The sequence below is a fragment of the Manis javanica genome, chromosome 7 (genome assembly GCF_040802235.1).
Source record: "Manis javanica isolate MJ-LG chromosome 7, MJ_LKY, whole genome shotgun sequence".
NCBI classification, from domain to species: domain Eukaryota; kingdom Metazoa; phylum Chordata; class Mammalia; order Pholidota; family Manidae; genus Manis; species Manis javanica.
The window spans coordinates 125,936,732-125,946,367 of record NC_133162.1 but is presented as its reverse complement, the minus strand read 5'-3'; positions in this window follow the sequence as shown (position 1 = coordinate 125,946,367).

Below are 9,636 nucleotides of genomic sequence, written 5' to 3'. Positions count from 1 at the left end.
GCAGTTTTCTTTAGTCGTTCTCTTGATCACAGAGGGGTTTCATGAGCACAAACCTGAAAGAATTTCCCATTGAACTGCACATGACATTCTACGATCTGGTTTAAGTATTCTGAACTGAGGTGACTAAAGGCAACTGTCCTGGTCTAGATAGTTAGCTCCAAACTGGGGTCAGCGTGTTAATGGTGGAGCCAGGAATGCTCAAGCTAGGCTAATGGGTGATTACTTGTCAGTTCACAATCAGCCATGGTCAGTACAAATGCAAGCATAGGTACAAATGCAAGAAATGAACTTTACAGATTAAAAAAGAGAAAGAAATTATAATGATTTATTATTAACTAATAAATGGAATGCATTTCAATCAAGTTTTTTTTTCTTCTTCTTTCCTTGTTAGGCAATTTATATTGACCAGAAAATACAAGTAATGGACTTTCATCTTTTTGCTATTGCCCTTTGAGTGGGAAGCACCTTTCTTCTTTCACAGTCATCCTTCTTCCCTGAGAAGACCTAGATGGGACTAGTTTTTTGTTCTTTAATTTCTAGAACAACAAAAGGATTCTTGGTCTCATATTCTCCAGTTTTTATATTATTATTCTAGTCCTTAGCATGCATTGTTAGACAGAGACTCTGTGGAGCTTCTGTAGGTAATTCATGGCATAATTAGGACTAGAACTGTTTGATAGTCTTTGCTCTGCACCTGCCTCAGATGGCACGGTGCTATAGACTGGATGTCTGTGTCTCCCCTAAATTCATGTATTGGAACCTAATCCACGAGGTGCTGGAGTTTGGAAGTAGGGCCTTTGGAATGATGATTAGGTCATGAAGGTGGTGCACTCCTCAATAGGATTAGTGCCCTTAGAAAAGAGACCTCACGGAGCAATCTTGCCCCTTCCGCTGTAGGGGGACACACTGAGAAGACAGCCATCTATGAACCAGGAAGCAGGCCCTCACCAGGCATTAGACCTTCCTGCACTTCGATCTTGGACTTTGTGGCCTCCAGACTTAGAAATCAATGTTTGTGTTTAAGCCATCCAGTCGAAGGTATTTTTTTTTAGCAGCTTGAGAGGACTAAGACATAAAGGGAATAAACAAATCTTCTGGACAACTTTGACTCTTGACCCACTTCCAGGCCACTGGCAAGTCTTCCTAATTCTCAACCCAAAATGTCTCTAATGGGCCTGCTTCTCTCCATCTTCAGCACCATCACCCTCATTCTGGCCGTCAGGAAAGATGTCTGACAAGAGCCACAAGCTGATTTTTGCTCTTGCTTACTCCTGCTTTTGGAAAGTCAGGTTTGTTGAGGTACAATTTACATACATACAGTAAAATTCACTCCTGTACGTAGACAATCTATGAATTTTAATAAATGCACACTGTTGTGTTAACCCACACCACAGTCAAGATATAGAACAATTCCATCACTCCCAAAAGTTCCCCTGAGCCCCTCTGTAGGCAAACCTTTCTCCACCTACAGCCCCTAGCCACGGATTTGTTTTCTGTCTCTAACACCTTTCTCACAGCATCATAAGTGGAATCATACGGTACACAGCCTTTTGAGTTTGGTTTCTTTCATTTAGCAGAAGGCTTTTGAAATTGATTCATATTGTTGCACGTATTGGTAGTTCATTCCTTTTTATTGCTAAGTGGTATTCCAGCAATATAACTCTTCATCCACCAGTTGGTAGACATTTAGGTTGTTTCCAGTTTTTGGTGATTATGATTAAAGCTATTTATAAACATTTGTATTTGGGTTTGTTAGATTTTTGGTGGGGAGACATATGTATCCATTTCTGTTGGTTAAATATGTAGGAGTGAGATTGCTGGGTAACATGGTAAATGCATGTTAAATGTTCTAAGAAAATGATTCCCTGTTTCCCAAAGTGGCTGTACCGTTTTGCATTCCCACCACTTAAATTCCAGTTGCTTCACATCGTCCTGAGCACTTGGGATTATCAAATTTTAAAATTTGAGCCATTCTGATTTTAATTTGCATTTCCCTCAGGACTAATGAGGTCGCATCTGTTTATGTCCTTAGGTGCTATCCGTATTTTTTCTTTGGTGAAGTGCCTGAATTTGTTGCCCATCTAAAAAAATTGAATTGTTTTTAAGTTGTATTATTATTATTTTAAATTTAAAATTCTGAATAGCTAATACATTCACATGGTTGAAAAACCAAAAGTTTTAAAAAGTCATTCATTAAGAAGTGCTATCTCTGTCTCCATTAACTCAACTGTGCAGCCTCAGTTAGGAAAACACTCTCATTAATTTGATTTCTTTCAGCAATTCTTTATGTAAATACAAATAGATATTCCTATCTTCTCTCTGTTCTTACACCAGAAATAACAAAATATGTACAATGTTCAAAAGCCGTATAGCCTGCAGAACATCCCCAGAAAGTTTTTTTTTGTATCATTAATCTATAATTACATGAGCAATATTATGGTTGCTAGACTCCCCCCCATCATCAAGTCTCTACCACATACCCCATTACAGTCACTGTGTCCATCAGCGTAGTAAGATGCTATAGAGTCACTACTTGTCTTCTCTGTGTTGTAGGAAGTATTTTTTTTACAGTTAAATATGATTCTATTATGGGGATAAAGCTTATTTAACGAATCCCCTGTTGACGGACACTTGAGTTGTTTCCAGTTATTTTTTGGCAAACAACACGACATGAATGACTTTGTACACAGGCCCTTTGGTGTGTGTGCATTTGTATCTGCAGGATGTCTTTCAAAAATAATTTTCAGATTACTATTTCTTAAAGTATGACCTTTCCAAACTCCTATGTAAATTTCCTCCCCTGGAGAAGCTTGTGTAAACCCTATTTATAAAAAAGAAAACGTGTGGTGGGGGGAGTGGGAGGAGAGGGTGTGTGGTGGGGGAGGGGGTGGCTGTGTGGGAATGGAGTGGGTGTGTGGGGATGGGTGGCTTGTGGGGAGGCCACACATTGGGAGCCCTTCAAAATTTAGGCTCTACCTGCTAAGATAGTGTAGGAAGGGGGCTGAGAGGAGCTGTCCAGACCCACAGAATTCTCTTGTGTTTGTGACATTAACCCCGCTCCAAGCCTTCCCGTTTCTGCTTCCTTTCTATTTATTTTACAGCGGATATCCGTGCTTCTCTCTGTGTCTCTTGCTCCTGATCTCTGTCTGACTAAAGCATGACTTTTTTCTGATCTGTTTCAGTCTCACCAGCGAGTTATGGAGTTTGCTCATCTTAAGTTTTTCTTTTGATCATCATTCACCCTCAGTTAATTTGCTCAAGTTAAGAGCAAAATCTCAGGAGGAGATTTGCAAGAAGGATAGCATTTAGCTTTACCAAATGAAGTGTTTCTGAATTTGATCATTCACTTCTCACTCAAGGGGAAGTTTAGGATGCAGTGAAATCTCTTTGATATTTAACAATCTCACTGATGGTATCAGTTACTTATGTCTCAAAGGGCCACACTGACTTTAAGGGCTAATTATTCCTTTAAACCATATTCATATGCTAAAAACAGAAGTTGAAGGTAGAACACCACCACTAACCTGCCTGCCTTCCAGTTAGTCCTCACATCTTACCTTTAGTGTTAAAGAGACCTGTTCATTTTGGCTTTCTGGTACCTGCGCCCAGATACTGTGGTGGCCTGTGAGCGGGCTGTTAGGAAGAGGTGACAGCAAATGTGAAGTCAGAGAGCTTTGCCCAGGCTTGTACCACTAGCTAAGCTCTCCTGCGCCAGTTCTTTTTGGAACAAAGTGCTGCAAATAGAGACCATAGTGTTTTTCTTCCTACATTGTTTATTTCAAGAGACTTGGGAGCCATCACGAAGAAGATTCATAGGCTTGAAATGTAAACCCTGCAACTATGCTTTGTTTAAGTTAATGAAGATGTGATTTTGGAGTTTTTTTCTTCCCTGGTCTCACCTCTGCCCCAAGAAAAGCGCAGACTCTGAAATTTATGGGGATTCTGACCTAAGAGGCCAGGAAGTGCATGAGACTGGGGAAGGTTGGTGGTAGGGAGACCGGCCCCTGATGAGGTGCGTTTCCCAGAAAATAATATTACGCGGCTCTAGTTTCCACAGCGTTGTTTTTAAACACTCAGGGATTTGTTACTCCTTTTGAAATGGTCTCCAGCATGTGGAAGATACTAGATGTCACTTAAGTGACTTCCCTTCCCTTCCAAGTCTTAAGGCTGATAACATGTCATTTTATCTGGAAAAAAAATCTTGAAGCAATTAGAAAATCCCTAGTCTTAAAATTGTAGGTACTCACTGTGCATGCATAGTCCAAACAAAGGTTTAGGGAACAATGATCACTTTTAGATTGAAACACTCTGAAAAATTTTATTTCGAAAAGACCAATGTCTGCCAATTCTATTAAGCTAACAGGGACAAGGCTGAAAGAGGCCTTAGAGGAAGTCATGAAAGTTCCAGATTAAAAATATTTTTTAAATGGTCTCATTGAGAAATTTTTCAAATGAGAGTCACACTTGAATGAATGCATGCTGTATCAAATTATCCGGAGACAAAGAAGAGAAGCCATTGTACCAGAACAAATGCAGCCTGCTTTGTTTAGAGGACGAATCATTCTTGCAGCTAGTTTGGAAATGTCACTTTTAAGTCAATGAGAGTTGTGTTCAAATAAGAGGGGGATGCAAGACCCTATTATATTCGCTAGGATGTGATGTTTTTGCCTCTGAATGGTTTCTACAGTGCATGAAAATTCCTTTTTTGTGTGTGTGTGGGGGATGTCTTTTTAATGTCTTAAACTGTTTTCAGGTTTTACAAAGTGCTTCAGTTTTGACATTGAAAGGGCAGACATGATTATATTGGAGCACCAGTTGTCCAGATACAGAAGTTCTGACGTTTTGGACAAGACTTTTGAACTCTTAACTTGGTAACAACAGATTTATTGGCTCCCATTCATTGGAAGTGAGCCAGGTCTCAGAGTGGTCCAGCCCAGCCATTCTTTCTGCCTTTCCATGCTATCACCACTGGAGTTTTGGCCATAACCCAGGCAATGTGAGCAGCGATGGTTGTCCAGTAGAAGGAAGTTCAGAGATGAGCCTGAGCAAAATTGACAGGAAAGTCAACCCATTGCCAAGAATTCACCAGATTGGTTAGCAACTGTGGGATTTACAGGCTGGCCAAAGCAATTTTTTTGTTTTTTTTTGAGAGGGCATCTCTCATATTTATTGATCATATGGTTGTTAACAACAATAAAATTCTGTATAGGGGACACAATGCACAGTCATTAATCAATCCCAAGCCTAATTCTCAACAGTCTCCAATCTTCTGAAGCATAACAAACAAGTTCTTACATGGTGAACAAGGTCTTACATAGTGAATAAGTTCTTACATGGTGAACAGTGCAAGGGCAGTCATCACAGAAACTTTCGGTTTTGATCACGTATCATGAACTATAAACAATCAAGTCAGATATGATTATTCGTTTGATTTTTATACTTGATTTATATGTGAATCCCATATTTCTCCCTTATTATTATTATTTTTTTAATAAAATGCTGAAGTGGTAGTTAGATGCAAGATAAAGGTAGAAAACATAATTTAGTGCTTTAAGAGGGCAAATGTAGATGATCAGGTGTGTGCCTATAGACTAAGTATTAATCCAAGCTAGACAAGGGCAACAAAACATCCACGGATGCATAAGATTTCTCTCAAAACAGGGGGGGGTGAGGTTCTAAGCCTCCTCTCTGTTGATCCCCAATTTCTCACCTGATGGCCCCCCTGCGATTGTGCCTGTCTTAGGTTGTTCCTCCCTTGAGGAATCTTACCCATCTCTGGCTAACCAGTCGTCTTCCGGTGGCCAAAGCAATTTGACCCTCTTGATTGATTTTAGCAAAATCTCAATCCTCCAGTACTATTTGGTAAGCTCATGAAATCAATTTGATTTTGTGGGGAACATTTAAAAATATATTTATTGATTACTAAAAGAGACTACATTCTAAGCAAGAGTCCAACGCCATCAAACTCTCTGGCAGATAGAATAAAACACTTAAAATGACTGATGATGTTTTTATATCATTTTGAAGTGTGATTTTTAATAAGACAAGCTTCTCCATGGAGATAGAAGAACTGGGCTAGTAAGCCGGGCTGCCAACAGCCAGTCATCCTTGCAGAATGGCAAGAAAGACCCAGGCAGACACCAGCATAGGGAGAAAGCAGATGCTCACTTTGATCTGTGAAAGTCTATCCAGAAATAAACAAGGGATGACACCTTGTGCATAGTCTTGTAGCAGAAACTTGAAGTTTTTGAATGATCCAAACAAAAGATTTCCTTCTGTAAAGAAAGCAGTGTGTGCACACATTGTCTGTTGACAAAGATCAAATTCTCCATTAATTACATGACTTTCCTTTCTGGTTTTCTAATAAAGACAAGGCTTTAGAACAGTGGTGAGCGCGGTCTGCAGTCAGGAGCCTGTCTAGCTTTGGGAAGAATCAGAAAATGTACTCCGTGTTGCTATTTCTCAAATATGCCTTAAAGCAAACAATTAATGGCACCAGGGCCAAGTTTTTCATTACAAGTCTAATAATAATATTAATTATAAAAAGTATGTTAAAGTAGTACTAACAATAGCCATTATTACATTTTATGATGTACCAGTCGCTATGTTAGGTGCTGATATACATTTAACTTTTTTAAGCAGTTGCCATGGGTTTGGTATTATTAGCCTCATTTTATAGATGAGGACATTGAGGTTAAAGAGAATAATTTTTCCAGTTACCAAGCTGTTTAGCTTAGTAAAATCAGTATTTGAATCCGGGCAGTGTAATTTCAGAGCCCGAGAGCTCAACCTTTAACGCTGATGGAGCACGTTTGTTACTGTTGTTACAATAATTTTCCAGATAAGGAACAGAGGTAGAAAAACCTACCCAAGGTCACACTGCCACTAAAGGTGGAGGTGAGATTTAAATTCAGTTACTATGACCCTAGACTCTGAACACTAAATGCCTTAGGTTGTCTAATTGGTTAGAATATACATACTTCTCATGGGAGTTAGTAAAGGTATATACATATTGAATTATTGAAAACTCATTTTGAGTTATTGAAAAATGGGACCTTGAAGAGTTTTGCCTCACCTGGATATTCTGGTGAAGAGGATGCTGATCACCGTTTAGGTGTTCCCAGGGCTAAGCTGCCGCAGACTGGATGGTTGGGCTTTTTGCTGGTTTATACTACCCTCTAGCGGCTGATAGAAAATTCTGATGAACCAGCCATTTGATGACAAAGAAATAGAATGTTACCCATTAAAAGGACTCCTTTTAAACATAAAAGTAAATTGTGAACTTGTATTCATAGCATGAATACTTATAGTAATTTTTAACTGAGAAAAATACATAAAGGCAAAAAGCTACTATGAATTTGGTATATCTTTTTTGTGAATAGATTCTTATTAATCTTAGTATACCTATAGAGACACATGCATATATGTATGTGTGTGTGTGTTTGTGATTTATTTTTAAGTCTTAGCTATAGACAACGCTCAGGATTTGAAAGCCCTCACAACAGGCTTCCTTTCAAGGCTCTTTGACTAGAATTTCAACAAACACCCTGGCCTAAGCCAGGAGGTGGTGGCCAGACGGTAGGGCAGTGGTTAACAATCCTTCTCAGGCAGGCAGCAAGGGGCACATTGTCTAAAGGGAGCTTTAAAACAACAATAAAATCAACTAAAGGTGCCCTGCTTTTTATTATTACCATCGGCCTGGAATTCTAAACAATGACTGGTAAAATTATACTCCCTGAATATTTTTTTCCCCTGACCTAATTCTAAGCAACTACTTCGGTTTCTGTTTAGCATTTATAAATAATATGTATATTTCCAATGAACACATTATCATTACTAATCCTTTCATAAGCATTGTGTTCTACATCATTAAGTTCAATCTGGAGAACTTCCAGGTAGATGGCTGGCCTATGACACATGCAGATTCAGCTACAAGTATTTGTTTCAGGAATAAGTTCACAATAAACTGGAATCATTAGATCTCCGTTTGGGCGCAGTTGAACCATATATTCTTGACTCCAAACTAGGTTTGAAATAACAATAACACAAAGAAACAGACCTCCAGTAACTTTCATTCTGTCCAGATGTGATCAAACAAACATATTTGCAAACAGCCAGTATCAACCTAGAACAACATACAAGGAAGTGATAAGCTGAAGATGGGCACACAGAAATCGTGAACACCTCCAGCCGTGCAAAAACAAAGCATAAAGAAATGCACATTTCAGAAAAGAATGTCAGGATGCCAAGATATTACAAAGAAAAATGACAAGAATGTCCTGTCAACAAATGCTGTCTTACGTTGCCAGCAGAAATCAAAAGGACAATCGATCATTTTCACCAGTGTTTACTATTCTTAAAAGTCACCTTCTCTGATTTTTACAAAAGAAATCTTTAGGAAGTTTTAACTAAATACAGTAGAAGGTTATAATGAATTTTTTGTGAAGATATTTTCAGGGATTTTTTTTTTTTTCACCGTAGAGAAATTTGAAAACTGCTATAGTTCATCCTTGAAAAATCAAAGGCATAGACAATATTACAAACCCTGGGATTTACTGTGAAATGGGATTATTATGAATTTCTGCCAATCTCATCCTTACAGTTAAGTTTTTTCTTAACCATTTGTATATGTATCATTTCATTTGATTTTAAAAATGAAAATGATTAAAAGTGTCTTTTATTGACTCTGAGTGGAGAGAGCTATGCTCTCAAACATGTGAAGAAGGTTAATCTTGACAAATTTGCAGAAGTCATGCAGAAACCATAATGCTCTTCATTACAACAGGCCAAAAGTAGGCATACGTTTTTGCCCCATTTACCAAAAAAAGTATTTTAATTTTAAAAATCAAAAAACTTAATGTATTTTTATTTAATGAAGTCCTGTATTTGAATTATATTACATGTTCCTATTTGTGTCATGTAGTATTTATTTATTTATTTATTTTTTACTGACTTGATTATACTGATGACCACTGATGCCCTGCTAAGTAACCTTGATGAAGTCTTTGTAGTATCTCCTAAGAGGGAGGTTTGAGGTGGGCTATGTATGAGGTGTCTGGTTTAAGGTGGATGTTCCAATGTCAGGCTTGGTTGAGTCTGGACAAATTTATGATATCATAGTTTAGTATTGCTTAATAATGGTGAAGTCAGGATTTTGAAGTGAATGTTTAAGAAGTAAACCATCGTTTGTTAAGTATAGTTGAACTAACTCTTGCTTTGAGAAGGAGCTACTTAAAGAAGATGACGTGGCACCAGAGCTTTCTCTTTCTCTGCACACACACACTGAGGAGAGGCTCCGTGAGCACGCACTGAGCAGGTGGCTGTCTACAAGCCTGGAAGAAGGCCCTCACCGAGAACCCAATCTGTTGGAACCTTGATCTTAGACTTCCCAGCCTCCAGAACTGAGAAAACAAATGTCTGTTGGTGAAGCCCCCCATTCCATGACATTTTCTTATAGCACACCGAAACTGAGATTCCCCACTAAGAGCAAATTGATAGTCTATTTTGTGCACAAATCGACTTTCCAGGAAGTTCAACTTTATCTCCCTGATGAAGAATTTTCTGGAAGAATAAAGTCATGTTATTGTAGACAGTCAAGTGTGTGGCTATAGACAATTTTACTTCTCAATATATGCC